The sequence below is a fragment of the Centropristis striata genome, chromosome 2 (genome assembly GCF_030273125.1).
Source record: "Centropristis striata isolate RG_2023a ecotype Rhode Island chromosome 2, C.striata_1.0, whole genome shotgun sequence".
NCBI lineage: Eukaryota > Metazoa > Chordata > Actinopteri > Perciformes > Serranidae > Centropristis > Centropristis striata.
This window is the reverse complement of record NC_081518.1, coordinates 26,199,520-26,214,917: the sequence shown is the minus strand read 5'-3', so window position 1 is coordinate 26,214,917 and position 15,398 is coordinate 26,199,520. Positions and strand designations below refer to the sequence as shown.

The following is a 15,398-nucleotide window of genomic DNA, read 5'->3' as shown; positions in this document are numbered from 1 at the left end:
GCTGTCATATCAAACTTATTTTCTAAGTCTTGGCAATCTTAAAAGTTAAATTCATTTCTGCTGGTTTGTAGTTGTTTTTACTGATATTTAGAAGTGTTTACCAATGCAGTATCCTAATTTGTTCTCTAATAATTTAAATGAAAGTGCCATTGTAGGAGCAGTCATGTGTTTAAATTGAATCTGCTGCTGTTGGAATTATCTGTCGAAATGTGTTTGTATACTAGCACTAATAGGACTAATACTTAAACTTTACAATAACTTGATTTTTAAAGATATGTCCTTCAAAATAAAAAAGTAACATAAAACCTGATGTGATAATCCATTGTCAATCAATTCTTTCTTATTTTCTTTCTTACTTTTATTTGATGTGATGCTTTAAAGAAATAACAATTTGCGGATATGTTGAATTATTCTGGTTCAGGTTCAAACTTTTGGGAGGCAAAGTGAAAAACCTTTTTTTTATAAAAACATAAGGATTTCCGAAGTAAACTATTATTTATACTTTATACTCTTGTGGCTATTTTGTCGTTACGTTTTTTTTTCTGACACAGTCAAGGAAAGAAACATCTGGAGCATTTCAGTAAACTGCTCTGGATTTTGGGGGGCTTTGGACACCATTACTGAGGTTATAATGGATAAGACTAAAAAGTAAAGAGCAAAAAATGTGAACTTTGGATTTTCTTCAGGAGTAAAGGAAAAGGACACTAAGATTCAGAGATCTAAATTCAAGGGCCATTGTAGTTAACAATGTAAGGGGTGTTTTAGAATGGAATATAGGAAAATATAACATCTTCTTCATTAAAATATGTGTGATATAATCTACTCAAACTTCCAAAAATCTAAAATAAAACAGGCCATTTCTAATAATTTAATTCAGGGGAAACATTGCAGGTCAAAGAAAGAGGTAATAAAATCCAAGGCTCCTCTGACAAAACTGCACAAACAACATCAGCAACCTTTTTGTTTTGGTATGCCAAATGACTGAGTAGGTGGATTTTTAATGTGCAGTATATTTATAAAAAAGAAAGAAGAAGAAAAAAAAACCCTGCCAAAAACAATGAAGAATGTTGGAGCAGCATTCGCAACAATATGAGGAACATGATTGTGTCAGCGAGGACAAACCAAACACAGATGATTATGGTTGATGGTCATAACAGTCAAAGAAAGTAAAAAGTCTCAAATTACTCTATCTGGAACACATCTTAGGACACACAAGTATAAATGTCTGCTATTTACATTTTTTTTCCTATTCAGTGTGCATCTATATCACAACATTTTCCAGAAGTCCACAACATACAATAAATTCAGGGTTTCACCTTTGGTTATGTAATTATCAAGGCTAGGTTTAAAAAAATATATAACACACGTCCATGTTACTTTTGCATACAGTTAAAGTGAAAACATATCAACAAAGCAGCTGGTCAGCTCTAAATTTGCATCTGAGAAAAAAACCTAAGGTATTTCATCTTTACGGTGAAAGCCCGGCGAGTTTCACCCGCTGTTTTTCTGTGATAGAAAGTGAGTGTGGCAGATATTTATGATGGTGTTTATGTGCCTGACATCTTTGCTTTAGTGTAAGTGGATGTTAATGTAAGAGGATATTCTTCTGATGTATTTCAGTGTGTATCGCATTGAGCCAGTCAATATATATGTCTCTTATTTCTCTCCAAACCCTCTATACACTTTCCGAATGAGGATTTTCATGTGTTATGACACGATGTGAATTAAGAGTTTGTCGCCAGCGTTTGAGTGAGCAACTCAGGCCAGCCTTGTTTGGTTGACAATATGAAACAAGATAAAAATAGATTAAGTCGTACTGCTGACTGCACATAAGCAGAGAGCAAACTCACCATTTAGTAACCAATGACACCTACGAAGCCGACCCAACTAAAACATTATGTCGACGTTACAACCAAACATTATCTCTATCATATTAAAATATTCACATCTGTTCCTTACAAGACACTTTTTTCACATGTAAAGAAAACATCTTTGAACTTTGAACTATAAGTCTCTTAGTTTCATCACTTCTGTATATGTGTAGTAATTAAGGCAATCATTTTGGGCCACGACTTACTCATTCGCCAACTCCAGTCTCAACCCCCTCGAGGGTTTTTTGTTTACTGACGTCACACAGCAGCTCTCGTTCCACACTTTTTTTCAAGTGCCGAGTCCCATCCAGTTGTTTTTGTTGCTTTTCAGTTTTCCGCTCGTGCTCGAGATGACCAGTCGCAATGTTTTGCTTTGTTCTCTGCAATTTCCAGAGATGTGGGGGATACTCCCTCTCCCTGTAACTGGCAGCGCTGAAAACAAGAGACAGAAACAGGAAAACGGATGAAAATCTATAATCATTCTGGAGAAAATAGCACCCTGAAGATGCAGCAATTTGCACCAAATGGCAGAGTGATACGGCACATATTTTCCTTTCCCACCCAGAGGTCGGGCAACATGCATCACACTTAAGATAATCATCAGGGTCATTAAGCAGCAACTCCCTCTGAAGCACTTAGAGAAGGGAAAGGTCTAAGGTTTCTTATACACATCAGAATCCCATGTACATGGATGTTTAGTGACATAAATGTATCAATATTTACCTCTTAACATACAGTTTTCACTTCTGTTTCACCATTCAGCAGCTCTGAGGTTGTTATCGTATTTCACTTTCTGACAGCATCATGGTCATCTATCAGCGTGTCTGAGTTCTTTATTGGAAATATATGATGTTTATGCTGTGTTTAGTATTCAAGCTAAAGGCTATCCGTTTTCATGGCTTCACCATTTGGTCAAATGTAAATATTCCAGATGTGGAAGCACACATATTTAAGCCCTCGAAATCTTTGTTTGTTTGTCTGGGCACTTAAAAGTTTTGACGACTTGCAGCTCCTGTTCCTATAGAAGTTCATTGCACTTATTCTAAGTCAAATTGGACAAAGTGACTGTTTAATGTAAACAGTGATGTCTTGTGCATCTTTCATGCATACACTTGGTGTCTCTGGAAACTTTGGGATCTCTACTAGAATTTCAATGAGGCTCTGTTGGTTTGAACAAAGTTTGGTTGTTTGCAATGACCTGCCTACTGGCAGGCAGCTCGGGTTCAACTTTATTTAACCCTCCAGTCCAAGGGCAACTATATGCATCCCCAGGTCAACATATATAAACATGCGTACTGTGAATCACAACAATAAAACAATTAAAATGCTATACACTTAAAAATATATGTAGAGTTGGTTGTAAATGTACGGAAGCCCTGAACCGCAAGTGAAGAAATTTTTTTTTGAGATGTTATCTTGTTATTTCGAGATCATATCTCGTTATTTCAAGATAATATCTCATTATTTCGAGATAATACACATATGTAAAAAAAAAAATAAGAATTAAAAAAAAAAAAATCTTCCAAAATTTTTTTTTCTTCAGATATTATCTCATTATTTCGAGATAATATCTCGTAATTACGAGATAATATCTCGTTATTTCGAGATACTAAGTCGTTATTTCGAGATAACACTTAAGCCTATGCTGTCTCAGTGAACCAATGAACCAATATCGATGTTAGCCACTAGAGAGCAGTGTGATGTGCAGATGCTATTTTTGGGGTATAATATTCCGTCAATGACTGAATCGATTTCTTTGCGTGATTTGGTTTTGACCGCTGTCATTTAATAGCCGACTGGGTTTTAGTGGGGGGAGAAACCGTCTCTGACGTGAGAGGAACGGTAGCCTATGTTGTGTATCAACAGGGGCCTAGCTATGTAGGCATTTCATGTTATTTGTTTTCTGTTAAAATTCAGTGTTTTGTTTGTTTATTGTTTTGTTATTGTCACCTAAAACCTGCCAGTAGCCTACATTACAATAATAGAACAGACGTCTCCTAACTTGGATTCTAAGCCTGAGTCTTTCCTTCGACCGCGAGGACACTCACTCTACCGCAAGTGCTGCTTTTTGAATGGGCAGTCTGTTAACATCTTCTGCCCTCTAGTGGCTAACATCGATATTGGTTCATTGGTTCACTGAGACAGCATAGGCCTACAATTATCTCGAAATAACGAGATAATATCTCGAAATAACGACTTAGTATCTCGAAATAACGAGATAATATCTGAGAGTAAAACATTTTTTTTTTTTTTTTTTTTTTTTACATGGGTGTGTTGTCTCGTAATTACGAGATATTATCTCGAAATAATGAGATAATATCTGAAGAAAAAAAAATTTTTGGAAGATTTTTGTTTTTTTTATTTTAAAATTTAAAATGTTTTTTTTTTTTTTTACATATGTGTATTATCTCGAAATAATGACATATTGTCTTGAAATAACGAGATATGATCTCAAAATAACAAGATAACATCTCAAAAAAAAATTTCTTCACTTGCGGTTCAGGGCTTCCGTATAAATTCATTAATGATCTGAAAATATATCAAAGAGTAAGGAAGACATACAAAATTAAAGAAAATGACATATGAAGATCTGAGGAGATGGAAGATAGGAAGAATAAAAGTCTTAAAATTCATATTGTTTTTAAAGAATGACCACAGTTGTTCCATAATTTTAAGTAACCAGTATATGCTTTATACTGTAGCCATGGCAATGAAGATCTTTAATTAAGTAGCCATTTTAACTGAAACTATGATGTTTTCCTAAACCATAAAAGTTGTTTTTGTGCTGGAACCATAAAATGTATAAAAGAAGTGGATGTAGTCACTGTGACACCACCCATTGGTTGGTGGATTACGGCTTTGAAGCCTTGAGTTTGGAATTTAAGACATCACCATTACGTTTTTTGGAACCATAAGTGACCATAATCAGGGTGACAGTAATCCATAATTCACAATTAGTGTCTTTTAGTACACGCAACTCTAAAAAAGACATTTTTAGGAAACCATGAACTGCAAACACGCTGAGAAAGGGTAAAGTTTGTGGGCAAAAACACAGTGCACCATTGTAGCAACCCATCAATCACGTCCTAAAGCATACCCTGTTTTTTCATTAATTATTCTCTAAATGGGTCCATAATTTACTGAATGAACATCGTGCTGTATTTAAGAAGATTTAAAACTAATGATTGAGACCATAAAGTTCTGAGGAAAATGTTTACTGAGGTAATAAATCAAGTGTCATTTTCTCATAGACTTCTTATAACCAGTGAAGTCGCCCTCTGCTGGCCATTAGAAAGAATACAGGTTTAAGGTGCTTCGGCATTGGCTTCACTTTTCAGGCCCCGAGGCTGTCAAGTGGCTTAATCTTAACCAATCTTTAACCCTATTGTCACACCTTACTTTTTTTTTTTTTTAACAGTGATGTAACATGTTTGGAAAAACACAAAGATGACTTCAGCATCAGATCAGAAGATGGCTTGCTGTTATGTCCTGAAGGCAGCGATAAGAATTCACTTGTGAAATTTCAATATGATCAGCCAACTTCTTATGATGGCTGAGCATATTGAAAACATAAGGAAATGTTTACTTTTTTTGGAGGAAAAAAAAACCTCCAGCAAAAATCTGCTTAAAATGTACAAGTAGGCCGTAAAACTTCAAATTTCAAGCAATTTAATGACAGTTGCAGTCACTGCTACAAAGGTGATTTATATTCAGATAAATACAAATTAACAGCATATGTGGCCTGTAAAAGCAGAGCTCCAAGCATGCAGGCTGAACCATCTGTGCCCAAAAAGTGAAAAGAATGATTTAATTTGTCAATAGGTAAAGCCTGGGGAATCATTGAAATCAATGCCAAACACAAGCAAACTGCAGGTGCACTGGTCCAAGAGAAAAAAACTGCAGTGATAAAGAGAAACTGGCCGAGTTTGAAAGAAACACAACACAAGCTGAGTATTTAGAGGCATTCAGCCTAATTTCCCCTGCTCTGTAGCTCTGTTTGTAATGCTGATTTAGCTCAAATTTAAATTCCTTCTTCACGATGTGTTTATGTTATTCTGGCTACCCCCTGTAGGGCAAAACATGTCACAGAATAACTGTTCTGTGTCATCACTATTTGTGCTTATTAAGATGCAGCCTATTAGAGACAAGCGTCCTCTTTAAACAGAGCAGCTGTTGTATAATTCTCCACCTCAATAATTTGAGGATTTCCACAAAGTCTCCCAGGAGTTGGAGACATTCTGTATGCAATCATAGCTGCAGCAGGCACAAGGCAATTACAACCAACATACTGAGTGTTTTTATCTAATTCCCTTATTAAGACTTTGGAGCTAAACCTGCGGTTGTTTACATTAGAAAACCCTGTACCTGGACGGATAAGAGAACAAATATAGAAACCAGTATTCTAGTCAGTATAAACACTGACAATATATACAGTGTTAGAGGCATTTAAATTTATGAAATGCAGCGAGGAGGTGAATTCATGTGAGATCAGAGGACAATATTATTCAGTGTTTGTGTGACCCCACACTTATTTAATTTTGAGGCTAAAATGTCTCCCTAAAATAAAGGAAGTTGTTTACAGCAGAGCACTCCTTTTTCTCAGGTGTGTGTTGACTTAAAAGCAGCTCCTGTGTGTGTACAGTTTAAAGTAGGCAACCTACAGCTGGAGGGGAACAGGGCCATACCGGGGCGACACTATAATACAACAGTATAATACAACTCTGAATGAAATGTAACTTGATACGTTTGTGCTGCTGCCACGAGGACAGCTGACCCTTGATGTGATCTCTGCTGAAGTAGATATTACTGTACAGTAAAGACATGAAAAAAAACTGACACATTTTTATAACCGGATATCATGGCAGCAAGTTAATCTTCATTCCCGTCTAATGAGAGGCTGTAATATCAGAGTGAGTCATTTGTTGTGTAAGGAACTTTGTTGCAATGACTTTACTGACGATGAGTAATGAAAAAAGAGCGAGGCCTGACAGCCCCGCAAGTTTTAGAAATGGTTGCAAGCCAATTATAATAGTTTATAACCACAGGATTAATAGTCCTGTGTAATAATAGTCCTTTCAGTAACAAAAGGAAATATACTGAAACATTATCCTAAGGAAATACGTCCATATTGAACAATCTTAGATCATAATTTAAGTCACAGCAGGAAGTAGTTTGATCTTCATGCAGTAAGGCAAAAAGTAAAGGTCGTGAATGGGTGTTTATTGTGTCTGACTCTCACGCTGGAGTTTGTGTACTGTCACAGATCTGCAATTAATATTTAAAATTTCATCAAACATAACCGCAATATTAAGTGTTTCAGCTGTCTCACCCTGATTTTACTTTAAAGAACAGCTATTCAGCTACAAATCCAATAGGACCACATTTTAAAACCAGGAGCTGGGTCAGACATTTCCAGCAGCCTATTTAAAATTAGCACTTTTTTTTTAGCTTTTGGTAATGATACATTTTAAACAAATGCATGACTGAATTTAGCGAACAAAAAAAGCAATGTTTCTTGTTTCACTTTTGAAATGAAATCTTTTTGATCACATAGTGATAGAGGTAGTGAAACAGAATAAAAAATGAGCTATCAGTGCACAGAACAAGTGGTAATAACAGTAACCAATAATGCACTCTCTTTCAGTACCTGAATATTGGGCTAAAATTTCCCCTAAGCATAGTCAGATCAGGGTGCAACTTCCCAGTCTGAGCAGTGAAGCAAATGTGGAAGTGCCTTAAGCCTGCATTCTTTCAAAAGTCCAGCAGGGGTCGACACCGTTGGTTGCAAAAGAAGTCTGGTCATATCTATCTCAATACTAAATGAGACTACTTCTCCTTTGCTTTATTACCCCAGTAAAAACGCTTGTGGCAAGATTATGGACTTAATCACTAGTTTAAAGTCTTCTTCAATACAATATGATGTTAATTGTGTAAATAATGGTCCCATTAAGACGGAAATAGATGATAAAGCAGGATATGATTTGAGGCGTGGCTACCCTTTGATTGACAGGTTGCTAACACGGCCATGGGCCTGCAAAGCAAAAATCTATGTCCACCCATAGACCCAATGTCACTCCAGCCCAGTCCAAATATGTCCCCTTCCGGTTTAAAAAAACAAAGATGGCGACGTCTGTAACGCCAAACTTAATGCTTCAGACGGGCAGTACACAAACCAGTCGGTGATCTCACGGTGACCACATCCACTATTTTTATAATGGGTTGGACCTGCGTCACATGAAACAAACTAAGTAACTAACTAAAAGTAAAAGTAACTATCTTTGTGAACTAAGAACTGATGGATGAAGTTAGATATCCAGACATTACAGGAAAAAGCAATTCATCCATGGAATTAACACATGTACCATAACTGTCTAGCTGTAAGTCGTGTACCTGGCCCGCCTGCTGCGTGCACACCTGGATGTTTTCACCTCTGCAGCCCAGCAGTAGGCTGGACCGTTTTCAGCGACACATGCAGAACTGCATTCATCTCACGGCCTGTCACTCTGGGGTACCGCCTCCTCAGGGCAAAGCCAAGAGCACCAAGTTAAATCTGTTCAGATCTACACCACCACCTGCCATCCAGAGGCTATCACTGTTCACAATTTAAAAGCCCAGCGGCTGTTTTCATGTCAGATTGTATTAAAAATCATTATAAAATCATTATGCTGTTTGCAGCAAAGCGTCCAGTTGAGACTGAAAGAGACAGAACCTGCAGGTATGATGTTATATGGAGGAAGATTTTTACAGCCCCAAGACACAAAATTATATTAACATAACTGCAGGGGGGTGATAGAGTTAATAAATCCAACTCAACAGTTATTTCACCTGATTTCTGAAACTCATTTTATTTCTCTATGAACAATTTCCTGCTTTTTTTCCCCTGTGTTTTTTTTCCAGAGATTCTTCCTTATCTGATGCAAGGGTCAAAGGACAGAGGGTGTTCTATGCTGTACAGACTGTGAAGCTAAGCACATTTGTTATTTTGAACTGCATAAATACAATTCAATTGCAGTCAGAGTTAAGCCCCGTCCAGACCTGAATAACCTTTTGTTTAGTGACCATAAAGGTCTGTTTTTATTGTGTTTTTGTTAAATCTGACCAATCAGAACTTACTAGGGTTTGGATAAATAGATAAAAACTGGGATGCCTTCTTTCTACATAGCTTCTTTTATATTCATGAGAAATAGAAACAGAAAAACTGAATAAGCATGGATGAGACAAGCTGTACAGCTGCATCCTATTTACAGAAATAACAACTTGTAAATCGACATATGTCCTCAAAGTTAACTGCTCCTTGCAATTCTGTAGCTTCAGTGTGAAACTGAAAATAATGTTGGTGGGACTAATTGGTGAGGGCAAAAACAAAATAACAGCCTTTAACAAGAAGTTGGCAGTGAAGCAAAGTGAAGGCAATGAAGTGGAACAAGTAAGTGGTCTTAGTGGTAAACAGCCCTTTAAATAAGCGATCGGTGTCATGTGACATCATGTTCTGTTACTGGTTCACTGAGGCTGAGCTGAGGTGGGGAGGACAATGTTGTGGCAATATTGCAGCCTGCCTATAGTGGTCAACACAAGATTACCAGATTACTTATTGTTCCTTTACAGTGAACAGGGGACCAGGGTTACAAATGTGGACAAGACAAAGGTTAACAATATTGGTCGCCAGCACACTAGTGGCAACAATTTTGAGAAATGGAGTGGCCTCTCTTTCCAATTAGTAGGGGTTTTCAGACTGAAGGAACTTTTAAATCGTTCCTTTTAGCTGCGTCTGCATCGCCGGGACTAGAAAACAACTGTAGTTCTTACAACGCTGTTGTGTGGGATCTTTTTACTTTCCAAGCACAAGAGGCACTGTGAGTGCCACTGCTGATGCAATTTTTAAAGAACGTACAACACAAACCACAAAAACCAGCTATCTATTTAAATAAATTAGGCAGAAAACATTGACAAATGGACTTATAGTTATGTCAATTCAATGCAATTTTGACTCATAAACCTGCAGCCAGTTTACATTACTTCATATTTTTGTGCAGTTGCTCTCAGGGAGTCGCCAGAACTGTTTTGTCCAAAAACATTTAGTGGCCATCACTTTTTTTAAAGATATATAAAACAGGGAAATGAAAATTCAAAGCATGCACCGACAAATAAATACATAAATAAATGTGTAATATTTCTTGACTAAAAAAGGGGACCGTAAATTCACTTTCACCAACAGAAAAGTTACCAGCCTGGCAACCATTTGTAAAATTGATTTTGAGCCCAAAGTGAGACTGCAGCAGTCCACCAGACTGTAAAGGTATAGAGGCATTATAATAGCGTCTTTAAGAACAAACTCTGTGTCTTTGAGCCGACTTTTCATCACCTTTCTGACATTTGACGATGCCGATAAAGATATCACTGCCGACGATGGTACATGTGTGATAAATGAATGGTAATATAGCTGCTATAAATAGCCACTGCTGAGCATAATGTCAGTGAATAAGGACAGCTGCTCTTGGAGGACCTCTGTGATGCAGCCAATAGATTAAATTGTGCTACTTTTTGCCATCCCACAGCCGATCTAAAGGCTGCAGACGGAGCTCTGTATATCTTCAGTATTTAGGAAATCAGGCTCTAGACTTTTATCCTTCAGGCCTCTGCAGAGACGTGTCCAGCTAAAAAGTTTTCCACACGGCCACAGCAGTAATGTCTGCACCTCAGACTGGAACGAACTCCTCAAGAGGGCAAATAGGTGAGGACATTGGCTGTAAATACTATTACAGCTGAATCAAGTTGGGAAATGAGACATAACAGCTTCTCATTACTTGTTACTGTAGCGTGCACATCAACCCTGCAGCCTCCTGCTACCTCTGAGGTGGCAAATCTTTTCCACCGTGCACTTAAAGGACAAATCTGCTTTTATACATCACTGGTCTGATTGGCCAAGTTAATCTTACATCTGCAAGCAGTGTGTGATGTTTAATATGCTGTCTAGTTAGCAATGTTCCCTTCTAAATAGAATTGTTCCTCCCAATCTCATTTTGCCGTGTTTGGGACATGCTTTAACATGGTGACATATTGTTCTGCAAACTATTCATAACACAGGCCGGAGATATACTTAACTACACGTCTGTTTGGAGCTGTTGGGTACAGCTATTAACTCAATGTGTCTACAAGATGCAGTTACACACATAAACAGAAGGATAGTGTAGTAGTACTCGTTTTCATGACATGCTTGATTTAACGGCCTACATATCATCTACGATGGTCCTGCTGTCACTTTTTTCACTTTGCGAGTGGATCAGAATTATGGATGGGAATAATTAATCGATAATCGATTAATGGTCGTTAAGATTTTGGTTGATCATGTGATATTTTTCATCAATCTGTGTATTTTTTAATTTGAATTTTATCTATGACTGAACTGAAACACGGCCAAGCATTCAGTTCTGCGGCCATACGTGAATAAGCCAATGAGCTGAGAATATAGTTGGACAAAGCTACAGTTTGCAAACTGAAAGTTGCAATAACAATTATAAAACAGCGAAATACAAGAGTATTCATTTGAGCAAAACTCGTCAAAATAAAAGTGTCTGTTATCAAAACAGGCTTTTGCATTGTACTATATATATATATATATCTATATACATATACATATATATATATATATATATATATATATATATATATATATATATATATATATATATATATATAATTTTGCCCATGTATGCATGCAGCGATTAATTGATCATTAACGGCCAACCGTATGCTCCTATACATTATTTATTAGCAGTTATCAAAGAACAGAAATGACTACAGATAATTGCTATATTTAATCTTTATTTAATTGAAAGAGTCAGAACAAAGACACAGTTTGAGATGTGAAGGACCAAACATTTATCTCTTGTTGTGGAGCTTCATCAACATAAAAAAACAACCCTGTTTTATCTACCTTGTTCTCAAACTTGGAGTTTTTCCCACAACCTTGCGGCCAATGCAACGAAACTCCTGTTTCCGGAACTGAAATACTCAAAGTGCCCAATCAGTACTGAAATTCTCAACAGAGATGAAACAAGACGGCTCACTCCTTAGGTACTTCCTTCATCAGCTCCAAAGAAATTATGTGTTTAATTCATTTTAAGTTGCTGGATTTACGAGTATCCAATGTGGCGTTTTACTTGCCCCGAGCAATTCAGCAATCTTTATTGTTGAGCCCTGTAGTTCTAACACCTTAACCAGCAATGTATGCTGAGATCTGGACACACCCAGACGCCACCAACACCAGCCACAGAATGGAAGCTCAAACTATGAAAATAGTTCCAAGGTTGTAAATTCTTTTTAAAAGAAAGGGGAGGAAATTACTTTTCCTTCAAGATGTGTTGGTGCAATGAGGCATGGTCTTTGTCAATGGCCCCTGACTATAAGCTCATGATTTTAGTGTTGTGACAGTTATGATCTGCTTTCAGTTTCACATACACCTAGTTATTCAGCTTGGCACCAAAAAGCTCCAAACCTGCTACAGGTAGAAAACTGTCAACTCACCCTTCACCCTCTTTAACTAAAACTGCATGATTATGACAGTTTGCACTTAAGCTCTTCCTCCTTTGAGAATATCCTCTCTGACACTGAAGTGTTTTTGTTAATACTCTCATCTAAATCTTCTTCTGATCTGCGTGTCACAAGCGTTTGTAAACTATCATCATCAAAGCACCTGCAAAAACCTCACAGGCAAATTACCTGTTAGAAGAAGCCTCAGTGCTGCCAAAGAAAGTATGTTACAGGTGGTATTACAACAGACACAACATTTACTGTGCTAAGGATTTCATACATTCTTCTGTTATCTTGAGTTCCACATTATGCATTTACAAAAACACCTGACATATAACATCTTACATCCATACAAGACTTAACAGTACTCACAATTAACACAAAATAGCACGAGAAATCAAATTCCGCCTAGTACAATAGACAGCTCTACACAATTTTAGTTTATTTTATCACCTCATGGCAGTATTTGTGTGGCTTGTTAGGGATCAAGAGAGCAGATGATGAACAATAATGACCCACAAACAGCACACATGCAACAGTGAGACACAAATGTTTACAGGCCCCTCAGGAAGTTTTAAAATCAGTGAATGCAGATTTTGCAGGTTTGACAAACCTTGGCAAATGCAACATGTTGTTTGTCTCTCACATTAGGCAAGGACGGCACTGCCATTTCCACAAATCACTGTAATTTTACAGTAATTACCAATCTGATCAAATGATTCACGTCCTTTTCCCTTTTCGTTAATTGCCACTGATTAAAAAAAATAAAGCAATTTTCTAGCAATATCAGAAAAGTTGCGACTAAATTAGGCGGGGATATGTTCCAAACATAGACAGAGAAATGAAATCAAATAAATAAAATAATCCTGCAGGGACTGACTTTATGAGAGTGCACATGTAGCACGGTGCCTGGCTTCCTGCTTGCTGACACTAATCCAAAGGCAGCGGGGATTTTCTGCCTCTTGCTGCTTCTTGCCTCACACCCCTGCAGGGCTCTCAGATCCACACTGGCTTTCCCAGTCACACACACGCACACAAACATACACAGACGAACACACGATAGACTATAAATATTCAGGCCAGGATCGGCGGTACGTGCAGCACAATGTACGCCGGGGACATAACACACACTGTGCTCATTTCAACCCTGCCACCGAGCTCACTGTCAGCACTTTTCTGTGGGAAAAAACTTGCACATCTGCTCATCTGATGCTGTTCATTTAGCCAGACTTGTCCATGAATGCGCCTCTGCGGAGCCCAAACTTGAGCGGTTCCCGTCAGTGTTTTCTTGTCGGCTTGCACAGTTCTCATTAGACGTGTTAGCTGCTGCATGACAAGCCAAGCTTCAGGTGTTGTGGGTTTGTTTATGTTTGTGTCTGAGGGTGAGAGGTGCTGTTTTGAAAGCACATGTGCAACACAGCGAGTCACATTACACCATGACAGACTGTCACGGCGAATTAAAGGCAGGACACAAATGGAGGCAGCGGTCAGGAAGCATCATTAATGCCGCAACCCTCTGGTTCACTATAAACGAGACGTGTCGAAGACGGAATGAGATGTATACTGAATACAACAAAACAACAGCTAATGCTGTTTTCAAGCATTCCCTGAATGAGATATTATCCATTGTCCAAATGCACCATTCAGTCTTTGGGTTACATAACCAATGCACACTATATATAGCATGATATGAGACATGGGGGCTAACTGGGCTAACGCCAATTACTTCCATGCCGGCAGCCAAATAATCTATAAGTTTAGATGTTTTTCTTTTCTGTGACATTGATAAAAAGAGACAGCAGCTCTTATCTAATCTTTTAGCCCCAACAACATTACTGACAGAACGAAGGGTTTAGAGTCCAAAATGTCAAAGTCAGGACTGTTTGCAGTCTCTGAAACACATCTTGACTGCTGAGATTAATAGGCTGGGAATGGAGGAAAAGAAAATGCAAATGAAATACAATGTTGGTTGCAGTGTTTGTGTCTGTGTTACTGTATTTGTCAATCCCAATCAATTTTGCACTGTAGTGTATTTTAATTGAGATAATTTAATGAATCTCCATCAAGTTAGAGTATTTTTAGCTATTCGGCATGTCTCTGGGGGATGGTAATGTCGGTCGGTCCACCTCTTTGGTCCAGACTGAAATATCTCAAAAACTATTAGATGGCCTGCCATGAAATTTTGTGCAGACATTAATGGTTCCCAGAGGATTAATTATAATCACTTTGATGATCCATAAATGTTTCATTTAGCGCCATCATCAGGTCAGCACTTTTTTTTGTCCAAAACTGTTGTTTATGACATCAACCTTCAGCTCTACTTTGTGGTTAGGGCTAATTAACCAGTGTTTGCATGCTTACACACGGAGAGTGAACATTAGATACATCCAGAAACTTACTGTATGCAAATGCCATGAAATGGATGTTGAAATCTGTAAATTAATATAATAGGACATTGGATTTTTTTTTACAGTATTATTAAGTTGCTCAATGGTCTTGAATGAGAAGTTACAGTGAATTCTATGTAAAAATACAAAATCGATATAATATCATCATATTGCTCGATGTGAAATTAAGGCAACTTAGGCAACAGTAAAACTTTGAATTTGATGTAAAAAAAAAAAGTAAAAATAAATAGTCAAAAAACCTGTAAAAGTTGTTGCCGGAATTTTTCCCATTTTCAAAAAAAATATTTTATTTTTTTACAGTGTAAATTCAGCCTGTTAGCATGTCTGTAAGAATGGATGATGGCCACTGATGGCACTGTGAATTGAGCATCACATTCAACCACTATCTGCCTCTTCTCAAAGCCAAATTCACAAATAATATTGCGCCAATGAAAGTGAAGTGCAAACAGGCCTATAAAGTTTTGCAGCTGAGTGCATTTTGCCATTTTTTGCATCTGTTTGCAATTATTCATGTGGCAAAGTATAAATGTGCTGGAGGCCAGTGCGTCAGTTGTGAGGGGTGAGAGTCATCCTGAGCCAGAGGTCTTGT

The 15,398-nt window shown here is 37.6% G+C and overlaps 1 protein-coding gene and 1 long non-coding RNA gene across 2 annotated transcripts in view; one reads left to right on the top strand and one right to left on the bottom strand.

The window, feature by feature from the left end:
* Positions 1-8,971, top strand: part of LOC131983077 (uncharacterized) — a 67,509-nt gene extending 58,538 nt beyond the window's left edge. Inside the window, exon 3 of the long non-coding RNA XR_009395454.1 lies at positions 8,769-8,971. This is a non-coding gene — a long non-coding RNA (uncharacterized LOC131983077). The remainder of the gene's footprint in view (positions 1-8,768) is intronic.
* kcna4 (potassium voltage-gated channel, shaker-related subfamily, member 4) overlaps positions 723-15,398 on the bottom strand; it is a 63,439-nt gene continuing 48,763 nt past the window's right edge. Inside the window, exon 2 of the mRNA XM_059347652.1 lies at positions 723-2,303. The gene's annotated coding sequence lies outside the window, so the exon portion shown is untranslated. The remainder of the gene's footprint in view (positions 2,304-15,398) is intronic.